Raw genomic sequence first — 14,744 nt, forward strand, 5'->3', positions numbered from 1 at the left:
GAGGGAGGAGAGCTTCTCACTAGCTCTGTAAAAAGTCATATATTAAAAAGATTAAAAGTTCAGAAGAAAATAGAATTAGATGTTGATAGTTGTTAATTCTGGGTTGTGCATATACATGCATACTTAATGCTGTTCTCTACACTTTATTCATTTGCTATGTTGAAATACTATTTTCCAAAAAGTGGCTTACAGTTTGCATCAAGCAATGGGAATTCAAGTCACCATGGAGACAATTTTTTTGTGAACATCTGAAGTCAGCCTTGAAGATCATCTCATTGTCCCTTCATCTCAAGAAGTACCCGTTTTCTGCCACATGTTTGGGTCCTCTCTCTGGACTCTCCTATCTGTTCCCTCTTCCTCAAGAGCTAAAAACAAATTTCTCTCCCTTTTTCATGCTCTGCAATTCAGCCATCTCCTTTGTACTCTTGACCCCAGCACTCAGTGTCTTGCCATTTACCCCAACAGGATTTTCATGAAACTTCTTCGCTGACAATTTTCCTCCTGTGAGGAATTTTGGCCCAAATTGTGAAATTGTAAAAAATTCGAGTCGGTGGGGCCTGCAGACCCCTGTGTGGCCCGCAGCAGCTCCCTGCCCTCTCGGCCCACGCCCGCCATGGTCAGTCCGCGCCGTGCCCCCTATCGCTCCGGCGCCGGGGGTCCCCTCGGCGGTCGCGGCCGCCCCCAGCGGCCCCTAGTAGTGTGCGCCGTCCGCTCGCGCTCCTGGCCGGCCACAGCCTCCGCGGATCCGGGCCCGTTCGGCCCCTCCCATGGAAGGTGCTCGGGTCTTCGGGACGCTGGGTCCCATCGGTCCCTCCTCGCCTGGGCTCACCCTCGGGGGTCTGGCAGTGAGCGAGCACCGGCTCAGCAACAAGCTGCTTGCCTGGATCGGCGTCCTGGAGTGGCAGGAGAAGCGCAGACCCTACTCTGACTCCACCGCGAAACTGAAGCGGACCTTGCCCTGCCAAGCCTGTGTGAACCAAGGGGAGAACCTGGAGACTGACCAGTGGCCGCAGAAGCTGATCATGCAGCTGATCCCACAGCAGCTGCTGACCACGCTGGGCCCACTGTTCCGCAACTCCCAGCTGGCACAGTTCCACTTCACCAACAGAGACTGTGACTCGCTCAAGGGGCTCTGCCGAGTCATGGGCAACGGCTTCGCGGACTGCATGCTGTTCCCCCACATCTTCCCCTGTGAGGTGCGCGTGCTCATGCTCCTGTACTCGTCCAAGAAGAAGATCTTCATGGGCCTCATCCCCTACGACCAGAGCGGTTTCGTCAGCGCCATCCGGCAGGTCATCACCACCCGCAAGCAGGCAGTGGGACCTGGTGGCGTCAACGCAGGCCCAGTGCAGATCGTCAACAACAAGTTCCTGGCGTGGCGCGGTGTCATGGAGTGGCAGGAGCCCAGGCCTGAGCCCAACAGCCGGTCCAAGAGGTGGCTGCCGTCCCACGTCTACGTGAACCAGGGAGAGATCCTGAGGACCGAGCAGTGGCCAAGAAAGCTGTGCATGCAGCTCATCCCGCAGCAGCTGCTGACCACGCTGGTGCCGCAGTTTTGAAACTCACTCCTGGTGCAATTCCACTTCACCAAGGACCTGGAGACGCTGAAGAGCCTGTGCCGCATCATGGACAATGGCTTCGCTGGCTGCGTGCACTTTTCCTACAAAGCGTCGTGTGAGATCCGCGTGCTCATGCTCCTGTACTCTTCAGAGAAGAAAATCTTCATCGGCCTCATCCCCCATGACCAGGGCAACTTTGTCAACGGCATCCGGCGCGTCATTGCCAACCAACAGCAGGTCCTACACCGGAACCTGGAGCAGGAGCAGCAGCAGCAGCGAGGGATGGGGGGGTAGTGGCTACCCTGGGCTGGGTCCCTCCAGGAGTCACAGACGAGGCCCCTGCAGAGACTGGTGACACGCTTCTGAGCAGGGGCCCTTGGGGACTTGACTGCCCAGAAACATGGAGGATGGCGTCCTGAGGGCTCAAGGACGGTCCCCAACCCTGTATGTTTCCCCAATAAAGGCTTTTAAATACCTAAAAAAAAAAAAATCACCAGCTTTGCGTTTGTATAAGTAAATTCACTAGAAGGAGCACTTTTTGATACATAGATGTGCATATAGTCACTGCTCTGGGGGAAGGAAAAATCCAGAACTGTTCTGCCATAGCAACTGCCCCAGGTGGCAGCTCACAAGGAGAGCGAGCTGTGGTAACCATGATGAGGCACTACCAAGTCCTTCTTCAAGGAAAGACTTGCTGCTCAGCTTCCAGGAGTACTGTTGTAAGTGTTCTGCTGTCAGTTCCTTCAGAGAATGCATCGTTGGGAAAAGCCACCTTACGCAAATCACAACCTTTCTGAGGCAGCTCTCATCCACTGACTGATAATGGCAAGTGTATAAAGGCCTGGTCATTTGGCCCAGTGTGGAACATTGCTTAAGGCCCATTTTCTCTCTAGAGTGCCCATGAAGTCAGCTAGGCTCTTGTCAGGCTGGCGTTTTAGTTTCACGTTTTTCCTACACCCAATCCTACTTCCTTATCTCCTATCCACAGGTATTGGTCTCAAGGTAATGCTAATAAACATCCTGCAGAGAAAACTCCATCAGGTACCCTCCTCTCCTTCCTTCATACTCACTAGTTATGAAGTGTATTGGTCTGCTATTGCTGCACTAATGCTGAATAACAAACAACTCCATATAACAACAGACATTTATTTCTTGTCATCAGTCTGGAGGTCAATTTGCCTTTGCTGGATTGTTGATCTTGATTGGGTTTAGCTGGCCACAGTTCAGTTTCAAGTCTACTCCACTGATCTTTCATTCTAAAAGCTAAGCTAAAAGAGTAACAGCTACTTAGGAAACATCCTTCTTGTAAGTGGATGGCAGAGCTGTTGGAGGAGTCATAAGACCTCAGCTCAGGCTGGGCATGGTGGCTTACACTTGTAATCCCAGCACTTTGGGAGGCCACACCAGGAGGATCACTTGAGGTCAGGAGTTTGAGACTAACCTGGCCAACATGGCAAAATCCCATCTCAGCTAAAAATACAAAAATTAGCTGGGCATGATGGCATGTGCCTGTAGTCCCAACTGCTTGGGAGGCTGAGTCAGGAGAATCATTTGAACTCAGGAGTTACAATGAGCCCATGCCACTACACTCCAGCCTGGGTGACAGAGCAAGACTCCATCTCAAAAAAACAAAAAGACCTCAGCTCAGAGCAGAAACTGTCACTACTACTTTTGTTTCATTGGCTGAAACAAGTTACATGGCCAAGTTCACCACCCATAAGGATGGTCTTGCAATAAGGGACATAAAGTCCCCTTGTATAAAAGATCATAAAAATAGAAATAGATGGGACTAGTGGAAGCTAATTCTACGCATTTGGCACTACCAGAATGCTTCCTGAACATCTTTGGGAAAACGATTTTTTCTTTTCTTTCTTTCTTTCTTTCTTTCTTTCTTTCTTTCTTTCTTTCTTTCTTTCTTTCTCTTTCTTTCTTCTTTCTTTTCTTTCTTCTTTCCTTCTTTCTTTGTTTTCTTTCTTTCTTTCGGAGTCTTGCTCTGTTGTCAGGCTGGAGTGCAATGGCACAATCTCGGCTCACTGCAATCTCTGCCTCCTGGGTTCAAGCAATTCTCCTGTCTCAGCCTCCCAAGTAACTGGGATTACAGGTGCCCGCCTACCATGCCCAGCTAATTTTTGTATTTTTTAGTAGAGACAGAGTTTCACCATGTTGGCCAGGCTGGTCCTGAACTCCTGACCTCAGGTAATCTGCCTGCATTGGCCCCCACAAAGTGCTGGGATTACAGGCGTGAGCCAATGTGCCCGGCCGGAAATGATTCTCTCTCTGTGTATGAAGTATCCCTAAAGAAGCTTTCACGTCGGGAGTCCCAGGCCATCTTCTGCATCCCAGCAGCTGTGGAGAACCAGGCAAGTTTAGTATGATTAATGGTAATGTGGGCATCGGTGACACCACTGGGCAATGAAAAGACCCATGGAGATCTAGCTGATTTTCCCTTTCTACTTTTTGAGGCAATAGTAAGCTAAATTGACCCCTTAGCATAGTAAGCACCACACCCCTAGAGTCTTTGACCTTAGCATGAAGGACTTGGGGAGCAAAGACATGCTTGCAAAACAAGAGATTTTCCTTCTCAGAGGGGTTACAACGTAAATAGTCTCAATTATTTTGCATGCCAGGTACAAAGAAGCAGGTCATATTGATTAGGCTAAAATAAAGAAGACATTATCCCTGCCCTCTAGGATTTAATAGTATTTACAGAAAATAAGAGTGCAATTATAGATATTTAGCATCTATTCCAGCTCTACGATTCTATAATCTTAAGATATGGTGCATCTTCTCTGTATCATACTTGTTTAGCAGGCCAAATGTGCAAGAGTGCCAAATTTAACAAGCTGTTTTATGCCAATGTCAGCACTCCTTATAGGATAAAGATTTGAGTATCTACTGATCTAAAACATCAACTACCTGATTGCAACATCAAACAGCAAGCTGGAAGACTTGCCAACTTCTATGAGAAAGTACCTGACATTTCAAAACATATAGCTCTGGGCAAGGCTGAATCTGAGGACTGACATGTAATGGGATTAATTGCTCTTATGACAGTAGACAAGTCCCTGTCTCACTCTATCAACTAAATAAGTATTTTAACACCAGAAAAAGAGATGTGTGAAAACAAAGGCAATATTATTATCAGTCTTCTGCTTCTTGGCACTGTCAAGACTCAGACAGCCAAGCCCATGCAATCCCTAAGTCATGTGGGAGTACAACAGTTAATTCACTCCAACCTCCATCCATGTCAACAGTGGGCCCATGAGCTACAGTGTTTGCTCTACAGAAAGGTCTGACTTTATATTACTTTGATTACTTGATTCCACTGTGGGTCCTCTGGGGGAACTTGAGTCTTGGGCTTAAGTCCATGCCATTTGCCTGGTGCCCAACTCTGTCCAACTTCCTTTCTTCAAAAGTTAGCTCCAACTCTCCTATTTCAAGGTGATGAACAATATTCTGTTGGAACTCAGAAGCTTCTTGAACCCATGTATCTTTGAGTAATAGTGCTGCCAGGAGGCCCCTTTTGTTATATTCTTCTACTACCTGAGAAGATCCGGTGGAGGGAGCAAGTCTAAATCAAGAATGAATTAGCCACATCACTCTTGACTTTTCTATCCAATAATAGGGGCAAATAGTATGAATATCAGAGTTCTTCCTAGTGCCAGAGCCAATACTGAGGTCCCAACATGCTTCCCAGAGGACCCATTCAAGTGGGGAAACCATATCTATGTGTGTCATCACAAAGAATAAATATACTTATGTTAAATAAATACAATACCATTAGCATCTTACTTTTTCTTTTTCCTAATGCTGTGTTATCATAAGAAATGACAGACCACTTAAGGTTTATGCATGTGACTGTTTTTGCCCCAGGATTCTACTAAAATCTTGAGAAGTTAGATCCCCAAATTGCATATGGATTATTTATTAGGATGGTGAAATTATTTAATCAAAATGTAAAAATGATGAGACTTGGGACTCTTACTGAATCCGTGATCAAATTACTGTTATATAATATGAAAATTATCTGCTTGAAAATTTCTAGAGATTGCTGTCAGGCACAGTAAATTACCATACAGCATTAAGTAACCAAGGGGTAATTGTGGAAATGAATATTTCAAAAGCAGAACTGTGGCTGGGAACAATGACCTTTGTTTTGGTTAATAAATATATACTTTTCAAGATAAATAATATTTTAATCTGTTTTTTCTGTGTTTTAAAAATGAACCAATAGCCGGGCACAGTGGCTCATGCCTGTAATCCCAGCACTTTCGGAGGCCGAGGCGGGTGGATCACTTGAAGTCGGGAGTTCAGAATGAGCCTAGCCAACATGGTGAAACCCCTCCTCTACTAAAAATACAATAATTAGCCGGACATGGTGATGGACACCTGTAGTCTCAGCAACTCAGGAGGCTGAGGCAGGAGAATCACTTGAACCCAGGAGACAGAGGCTGCAGTGAGCCAAGATTGCAGCCACTGCACTCCAGGCTGGGTGAGACTCTGTCTCAAAAAAAAAAAAGACAATAAAATCAAGAGCCAATATGGATATAATATTATTAACTAAAGTTCATAGCTTACATTAGGGCTCACTCTTCCCATTGCATGTTTTGTGGGTTTTGACAAGAGTATAATGATTATGGGTATGAGCCACTGCGCCCTGCCAAATGTATTTTTAAAAAATTTGCGGGGGCGGGGAGCAGGTGTGGTGGCTCATGCCTGCAATCCCAGCACTTTGGGTGGCCGAGATGGGTGGATCACCTGAGGTCAGAAGTTTGAGACCAGCCTGGCCAACAAGGTCAAATCCTGTCTCTACTAAAAATACAAAAATTAGCTGGGCGTGGTGGCACACACCTGTAATCCCAGCTATTTGGGAGGCTGAGGCAGGAGAATCACTTGAACCTGGGAGGCAGAGGTTGCAGTGAGCCAAGATCGTGCCACTGCACTCCAGCCTGGGGGACAGAGTGGGACTCCATCTCAAAAAAAAAAAAGAAAAAAAATTGTTGGGTGTTTTTCAAATTTCAAAAGTAAAATGGTTCATTTTGAAAACAAAAATACAGAAGAGCAAAAAATATAAAGAAAAAATCAGCCACAATCCCTGTCCTGAGAAATACAGATGCTATTTGATGTATATGTGTATATACAAATTTTTAGAACATAATTAGGAGTATTCTTTCACATTGATACCTACTTTTTCACTTAGCAAATAAATGTCTCTGACATTACTTTTTCTACCATCATTAGGTATTTTTTATCTGGCATGATTATTCATGGTTACTTCATATTCCATCATATGGATATGGTGTGATAAATTTAGCCAGTTTCCTAATATTTAGCTCCTGAGTTGTTTCCATCTTTTGTGTAATCTGTTTTAACTGTGATAAATACTCCTTAAATAAATATTCGTTCACATCCTGATTGAATCCTTCATATAAATTTGTAGCAATGTCATTACTAGGTCAATGGATACGTATATTTTTCAGGCTTTATTTTTTTGTTGCCAAATTTCTCTCCAGAAAAAGAATGCCAATTTATAAGGCAAGAGCATGCTATCACTAATGCTTGACAATTAATTTAAAAAGAAAAATAAATCTCCACCAAAGAAAATGAATTGATACAGTTAGCAAGATGAGAATAGGAGGGTGGGAGTTTATATCCAGGAACATGGAGATCAAAATTAAAATAATCATCTTCTAAAAGCACCAAAAAGTGGAAGAAATTAAAAACGTCAGCTGAGAATATGCAAAATAAGAATTATCTCCTTTAAATAATATCATATTTTTAAGGAAAGTGTTACTACATCAGTCTGTTAAACATACTCAATTTTGAATTTCTTGGCCATAATTAGCCCGTATTTTAAAATCTCCCATGTTTTAAGCTGTATCTTTTTCAACAAACCAGTGAGCCACTGAAGTACAGAGCCACATAAAATATTAGTGCCTTTTGAACTTGCTGATGCTCCTAACTATAACTACATTCTGAATGAGTTGGTCATACAGGCATGACACATAAAACAAGATTTCATTGTCTTCAATTTTGTAAAAATTGCTATGAGATGGCTATATCATTTTCAATACCTGCTTCAGAATAAATGATGACAGAATTGTTTTTCTAGTATGAACAATATTTGTTACATGAAGATTGAATGTCACCAAAGTAAATTATAAAGTGTAAGACTTTCTACTTTTAGTCAAATTAACCGAATGGTCCATTGACAAGTGGAAAAAGTCCCCTGAGGGCATTTTTTTTCTCTTTTAAAGGCTTCCTAAGATTTGCAATAAATATATCATAAAAGTATTTCCTGAAATATATTTTTATTGTTTCAAAGTTTTAATAAATGTCAAATATTTTATTTATCTCATTTATGTCTTCTTTCGAAGGGATAAAATTTATAATAGTTCTTATAGCTGAGCAAGAAAGGGAATAAAACATTTTAAAGAACAAAGTACATTTCTAGGGCTCTTCATTTTCTTACACTTTGTAAAAATATGCAAACATTTATTACCTGGCTCACAGTTATTTAAATGATCCCATGCAGACAGAAATTGAACCACGTACTTACTTTGGTCAAGCAGTTCACCAGAATCTATTCAAGAAATAAATGTAGTGTTGACCGTGCAACTTGTTTTGATAACCTTAACCTTTTACAAATCAGTTAAGAAGCTTGACTTATAGACTATATACTGTTAATTAGCCAAAATATATCCCATGTTGGAGAATGTTTATAACTCATACTTTCTGTTGGCACTGACATAACATTTGCATGGTGCTATAGTAATAAATAATTTCTACAGAATTTACTTGATTATTCCCCTCCCCTCTCTTTAGATTGGATAAACTACATCTAAGTCAGAAATCTCTGCATTTAGAAAAGCTTATTATGGAAAGGAAAGCCATAAGCTTCTTTCTTGTTAACATGAATGTGAAACAAGCATTTTTCTGAAACTCCCTAAGATCCTCCACATTTGAATTATGTTTAAAATAAATGCCTTGGTAAGTGAGCACTTTCTCTTGTCATTTTGCTGGTATGACTGTGTAATTGCTGAAGGTCAGGAGCTGCTCCCTGCATGGTCTCAGGAGCACAGCAGATGCCTACAAATACTTGGGGATTATAAAGTGTCCAAGAAACCCCTCCAGAAACTAAGAGTCTGTCATTTTGTCATTGTCACCAGGAGGAGATAACAGGGTGGCTTTTTCCTTACCTTACTTAAAACTAAATTTCCCAAATTCATCTGAGATAAACATGCCTTAGGATATCATTCAGCTGTTTGACATTACTACGTATTTGAATGCAAGCAAATGGTTTTATCCCTTCAGGAGAGCTATAATAACCCTGCTTGGGGAGTGTCAGTTTGCCAACAAGTATCTAAAAGTACGAGTTTGAAGAAGAGGTAAGGTGACCACCCTTACACCTAGGGCATGCTTCGAATTCCTTGGATTCAGTCATGAGCTCAAGGTGCCACTGCTGTGGTGCTTCTGTAACCACACCATCCCACAGACTCAGCCCTGCCATGTCTGTGCTCCTCCTTCTCAAGCTCTCAGTTGGAACAGGACTCCCAGTCTACTGAAAATTAAGCCTGACCAGAGTTTTCAGAGAAAAAGAAGTTTGGACCCCAAGCAAGCTAAATGTCTTGAATGTTCTCCCCTATATTGAATTTAGCATGCCAAGGGTCATGGAAATTTCCATTTCTGCCATTTCCAATCACATGGTCCATTGAACTTAAGCATGGCCATGTGACTTGCTTTGGCCCAGGAAATGTGAGTGGAAGTGAATGCATCCCTTCTAACCAGAGCATTTAAGTGTTGGTGCTGCACTAGCCAGCCCCCTGCCACAACCGTAGATGATATAGATCATTGACCTGGGATTCCAGGGCAAGGACAATGTGGATTGGAGCCCTCTTGTGACATGCAGTGGCCAGACAGCAGAGGAAGAAGTACAATGTTGTTGTAAGCCATTCAGATTTCAGGGTTATTTATTACTGCAGCATAGCCTAGCCCAGTCTAACTGATATGCCTCCCCATAACTGGGATTTGTGTTACAGGTCATTTCTTCATTTACGTGAGCCCCAAGTCAGCACTTTTTCTCATTCCGTAAGTGTGGTCCCAGGCCTGAACCCATTTCCTTGTTTCCTTGTCTAACTCCAGCCATTTCCTGTTTGTACAGGCTGGCTCCCTGCTTATGAACTCTAGCCTCAGCTAACCATATGGACGATCTTATGTGTAATTCCTGTCTACCTATTCCCTCTAGAATACTCATTCTAGATTCCGCCTAGCTGGCTCCTTCCATTTGCTAGAGCAATGCTACCTTTATTTAGGCTCCTATTCCCTCTCATAGCCCTGTATGGTCACAGCTTCTGCTGTGCCTGGGGAAGGCTGAATCTGATGACAGCTGTGCCTTTATGCTCAGTCCTGCAGCTGGAATGGCTCCTGCAATGCACACTTAGTGTCCTTCATTGGTTGTAGGTCTGGGCCTTGGCTTCCTCTGCTGTTTGCCCTTTGCTACCAGGTGGCATTCCTTCCAGAGTAAACACCATGCGAGCAGCAGTGGCCAGGTGGGAGAAATGAGACATGAAGACCAACACAGCAGGCTGTGGTAGATGGTAAGAATCAAAGAGTTTAAGATAAAGAAACAGAACTATCTCCCATGTTTTGGTAAATTTCCAGTTTCGAAAGAAGTCTATAAAAGTATTCTATGTTATGAGAATCCTCTGTCCTACTCATTACAGTTCTGTCTGGAATATCAATTCAGGGATGCTCATAATGATTTAAGACAAGGGGCTGGGTGCAGTGGCTTATGCCTGTAATACCAACACTTTGAAAGGCCAAGCCAACAAGGTGACTTGGGCCCAGGCGTTCGAGGCCATCCTAGGCAGTATAGTGAAACTCCACCTCTACAAAAAATAAAAATAAAAAATCTAGCTGGGTGTGGCATATGCCTTCAGTTTCAGCTACTCTGGAGGCTGAGGTGGGAAGATAGCCTGAGCCCGGGAGGCCAAGGCTGCAGTGAGCTGTGATCGAGCCACTGTACTCCATTCTGTGAGAGAGAGCAAGACCCTGTCTCAAAAAAAAAGATTTAAGACAAAAGATGTTCATGATAGTGTGTCCTATTTATAATAGTGAGAAGCATAAGTCAATACTAATATTTCAATGTGCACCAAAGGGAGAAAGGTAAATATAGATTATTAAATGCTCATATGATGAAATAACATCATGTTATAAAATTTGGATGGATAAGAAAAAAACACGTTAGATTACTAAGTAAAAAGAGCAGAAATTCAAAATATGTATTTAGTTATATTTTTTGAAATGCATGTTTATTTTGTAAGCATAGAACAAGAATAAGATAGACAAGTGATACACATAGCAAAATACTGACCATGATGGGCTTCAGAGTATTTCATTTCCTCCTTAATACTTTTTGTGTTTCCCAAATTTTGTATACTAAGCATGTGCCATTTCTAATTCAGAAAATCCTGTTATGCAATATGATGAGAAACATGATATTTAACTTTGGATATGATCTCCACTGTTATACTGAGACTTACTCCCCATCTGCCCTTTCTTTACAATTGACTATCATCAGGTTTTCTAACAGGTTCCTTCTCTTTTCTTTTGTGTCTTGTTCCATTTTTCAAAAGAAAATTTTAAAAAATTACTACATACTAGCAGTTACCATAGAGAATAAAACATTGAGAGTTCTAGAAACTTTTTTTGGGGGCATTGCATTTTATATCCTGGAAGCAATATTAATACTTTTGAAATTTCATGGTATAAAAAACTCACCTATGGGTAAAGCTTTGGAACAATATATCCATTTGGGTTTGGTATTTTTTCAGCCCAGAAAAGTCTTTATTTGGAGAACAAACAAAAAGTGAGGACCAGGCACAGTAATCCCAGCACTTTGGGAGTCAGAGGTGGGTGGATCACTTGAGGTCAGGAGTTCAAGACCAGTCTGGCCAACAGGAGGTGGACGAGGTTGTAATGAGCCGAGATCGCACCACTGCACTCCAGCCTGGGCAACAGAGTGAGATTTTTGTCTCAAAATAATAGCAATCATAATAATAACTATTTAATATTGAAGAAATCTAAAGTTTTTGGAAACTTGTTTTAAGTCAATCCAGAACTGGAAATTACTAAGCTGACTGTGCTTGGAAAGGGAAGAAAAGAATTGTCAAGCACAGGTCCTTCTGCCAGCTTTCTCCAAACAGCACATGGGGCCATTTGGTGCCCAGTGCAGTTATGGCCCATTTCCAGCTCCCAGGACCAATTCAGGACTGGCTGACTCTAGCCCTATTTTCTGGGGATCAGCATCAGGTCACTCTGTAATGAATCTCAACTCTGAGGTAGTGCACCAGATTTGGCCCCTACCGTGAGTTCTATTCTGCTAACCTGCCTTTAATTTAATCTCCCAGGGAATTTGGCCCATCCCAGGAAATAAAGCCAGGTTCCAACCTTTTTGTCTTGTGGCCAACTTTCTTGATACTGTCTTGAGTCCTTCCAATCAAAGACTTCTTCCTTTTTCTGTGTTCTGACCTTTTATAAAATGGATAAGTACATATATGAATAAAATGACTTCATACATAAATGAATAAAAAGAATGAATGGGGCTATTTGAGCTGTAAGCTCATATGGTTGTAATCCTTGCACAGTCTGTAATACTGACCTGCCATGAGCAGAATCTACAGCAGGATCTACCTTGTCAGGCCTCAGTAGGCAAACTAGCATGATCCCCAACTCCTGTTGAACTCTCTCCCATTACCTGGATACTAAGCCTGCTGGGTCCTAGTCATCTCATAGTTAGGTCAAGGAGTTTGAGGTCCCTTTTTAAAGAAATTTCTATTTTAGTCTAAATTGACAAATGTGGCCTGAGAATAAATAACAAAATTATTTGGCTGAGCACAGTGGCTCATGCCTGTAATCCCAGCACTTTGGGAGGCCAAGACGGGTGGATCACCTGAGGTCAGTAGTTCAAGACCTGCCTGACCAACATGGTGAAACCTTGTCTCTAAAAATACAAAAATTAGCCAGGTGTGGTGGCACATGCCTGTAATCCCAGCTACTTGGGAAGCAGGAGAATCACTTGAACCCTGGTGGTAAAGGTTGCAGTGAGCCGAGATTGTGCCATTGTACTCCAACATGGGCGACAAGAACAAAACTCCGTCTCAAAAAAAAAAATAATAATCATTTGAATATGCTTCATTGATGAGACGCAAGTTATTTCCATTTTACCAATATTCTGTTTTCTGTATAGTCAGGGCACCAACCTCCTGCAGATCAACCCGACATTGAGATAATTCTCATGGAGAAGAGACGAGAATGATCCTGGAATCCTCAGATAACCTTTCTTTTTCTACTCCTGCCTTGAAGAAGTTTAGAATCTGTAGTCCTGGAATTGCAGTTAGTGGAATTGGCAGCCTTGCACCCATCTCTGCAGAAAGATGTACACTGAAATAAATACCTTTGGCACAATGACATGGCTTAGATGGCATTTCAGAGCTAACAACAGGCATCTGAGCAATCTGCACTCTCCCTGACATTCCACCACATGCCTCAAAATTCTTCAGGCAGGCCCTACTAAAAAATCTTGCAAGGTATGTACTTCAGGCAAATTCTAACCATAATTTAGGTGCATTTGAGTGATTCCAGATCTTCAGATAGTCATCATTTGGCAGGACAAAGGGTCCAAAAGAAATGGTGTGTGATGACTTTTAAAAGACTTGAGCAGTGAATGGTCAAAAAGAGTTTCCAAGAAATTACTTTACCCTTACTTAATCCAGCTCTTAGCTTTTAAAATTAATTCAAATGTACTATATATGAAGATTTCCCCTATAAATACAGTAGTAGCAAATGAACAGCATGTAACCTGTGACATAATAAGATAGATATTAAAGAGGACTCTATATCTTCCTGGGGAGCAACTTTTCCCCCAAGTAATTGGTAATATCCTTTTCTTGATCTCTGCAAAATGTAACCATTGAGGTCTAAACTTCATGAAGCTGAACACTTTCCTTTAATTCCCTGTGAATGAGTGAAAAGGAAGGTTTAGCTAGTAGAATTTTTATTTGCTTTGGGCAAGCTACACTCCTAGATGCAAAGAGTTAAAAGGGTATATGGGGCATCTGCAGAATAAAGTTTTGGAAACGCCTGTAGAATAAGCTCAAGATCTTCCTAAGCTGTAAGGTCTGGTGGATTTGTGTTAAAAGAAAGCCTGGAACATTTTGGATGGTACTGTTAAGCAGACTTTACATTGAATTATGGGTTTTATTAGAACTCCCCAAAATAAAGAGCAGCTCATGCTCTAGACTTCCAACTCTTTAAAACTCAGCTTTAGACATATGGTTTACTACTTAGTTATAATAAAATTCTGGTTACAATGATTTGTAGGTAGACACATAGGTTTGTAAAAGTCTCTAAAATTATTAAAGCCTCAGAGTAGTTTATAATGAGGGAAAAATACCTCAAAATTACAGTTAGAAAAAAATCACAAGTATTTTGACACAAACCCATTCATAATTTTACCATCAGTACTTGTGGTTTAGCAAAGATGGGGGAATGAGACTTATTATATGTTGCTGGTGGGTATAAATTGCCACCAACTTTCTGGAGAACAGTTGGCACTATACAACAAAAGCCTTAAAAAAAGTGCATGTTCTTTGGCCCAATAATTCTACTCTGTGAAATTTATTCTAGGGACATGAAGTTACACACACAGATTTATATACAAGTATTGTTCATTGCAGCATCATTCTTAATGAAAAAGAACGGGAAACAACATAAATGTCTAACAGTACAGTATTGTTTGAATAGATTATTATAAATTCAAACAATGGAACACCAAGCAGGCACTAAAATAATCTTGGAAGCATATTTAATAAATACATTCATGGGAAGAGCAAAGGACTAAATGCATAAATATTTATTATAAAAGTACCACAATACTTGAAACGAATGTCTATCGATAATGGACTGGGTTGGGCCCAGGAGTTCGAGCCTTAAGCCCAGGGGTTAGAGGCTACAGTGAGCTACAACTGTGTCACTGCATTCCAGCCTGAGAAAAAGAGAGAGACCCTGTCTTAATAACAATAATAATACTAATAGACTGGTTAAAAAATTGTGGGGAATCTGTAATAGAATACTACACAGTGTCAAAAAGAACAAATATATGATATAGACCCATTTCTGATACAC

At 41.8% G+C, this 14,744-nt stretch overlaps 1 pseudogene across 1 annotated transcript; it reads left to right on the forward strand.

Annotated features, from left to right (window-relative positions):
- Positions 1-598: 598 nt before the first annotated feature.
- Positions 599-2,049, forward strand: LOC100391995 (prostate tumor-overexpressed gene 1 protein pseudogene; annotated as a pseudogene). The gene has a single exon (XR_086803.7). The product of XR_086803.7 is annotated as a prostate tumor-overexpressed gene 1 protein pseudogene (transcript).
- Positions 2,050-14,744: the final 12,695 nt, after the last annotated feature.

The sequence above is a fragment of the Callithrix jacchus genome, chromosome 1, assembly GCF_049354715.1.
Source record: "Callithrix jacchus isolate 240 chromosome 1, calJac240_pri, whole genome shotgun sequence".
In the NCBI taxonomy this organism is placed as follows: Eukaryota; Metazoa; Chordata; class Mammalia; order Primates; family Cebidae; genus Callithrix; species Callithrix jacchus.